The sequence below is a fragment of the Vombatus ursinus genome, unplaced genomic scaffold (genome assembly GCF_900497805.2).
Source record: "Vombatus ursinus unplaced genomic scaffold, bare-nosed wombat genome assembly UNPS02010980.1, whole genome shotgun sequence".
In the NCBI taxonomy this organism is placed as follows: Eukaryota; Metazoa; Chordata; class Mammalia; order Diprotodontia; family Vombatidae; genus Vombatus; species Vombatus ursinus.
In genome coordinates, this window is record NW_020950758.1 from 3455043 (window position 1) to 3456126 (window position 1084).

Below are 1084 nucleotides of genomic sequence, written 5' to 3' on the forward strand. Positions count from 1 at the left end.
TCATCTTCCTAATTTCAGGTCCAGTGTTCTATCTATTGCACCACCCAGTTGCTAAGTAGTTGATAATGGTTCAATGCCAACATGGGACAGGTGTCGAGAAGAGAACCCTAAGAGATTTAAGGATTAGTGCTGGGTCTTCTCAATGACTGGACAAAGGTATACAAGGTACGCTTGTCAAACTTAGATGCCAGCAAGTTAGCAAGGAGAAGTAGCACAGTGAGTGACAAGAGTCTGGACCCAAAAGACTCTGGACATGCTGCAGGATTGAGCTGAATCAAACAAGAAGAAATTCAGTGGGAATAAATACAATCTTATACTTCAACACAATACTCAACTACACAAGTAAGAGGTGGGGGAGGTACTTGGCTGAATCTAAGATGATGAAATGCAATAAGGATAAATGTAGAATCTTTTGATTTTGTATAAAAAATCAATTTCCTAAGACCAAACTGGGGGACATATAGGCAGACAGCAGTTTGCCTAAAAAAGATCTGTGGATTTTAGCAGATGGAATGTAAATTCAGTACCAGTCAGCAGAATGTTATAAATCACCATAGATGCTAATGCCAACTTAGGCTACATTAAGAGAGGCATAGATTTGAACAGCAAGCAGATAATGGTTCCAGTACACTTTTCTCTGTCCCAGCCATTTCTAGATTATCATATTCAGGTCTGGGTGCTATGGTTTAGGATGGAAAAAAAAAATAAGCTGGAGAACGAGCAGAGAAATGCATCCAAGATAATGAAAGGCTTTGAGTTGACATCATATGAGGATTGACTCGGTTGAAATAAGTGGGGATGTATAGTCTGGAGAAGAGAAGACTGGCCAGAGGTGGGAGTGGGGTGGAATCTCAGGAAAAGGAAAAAAAAAACCTTCCTAACAATTGTAGCCATCCTAGAGTGGTCCGGGCTGCCTTGGGAGATGGCGGGCACCCCTTTCTTGGAGGGCTGCCAGCAAAGGCTGGATGACCATGTGTTGGTGGTGTTACAAGTTTTGACTGAGCTCTCAAATTCTGGAATTAGTCATCCATCTCCAGCTTCCTCCCTCCTTTGAGGCAAGAGATCACTGTGGTATGGATATTCT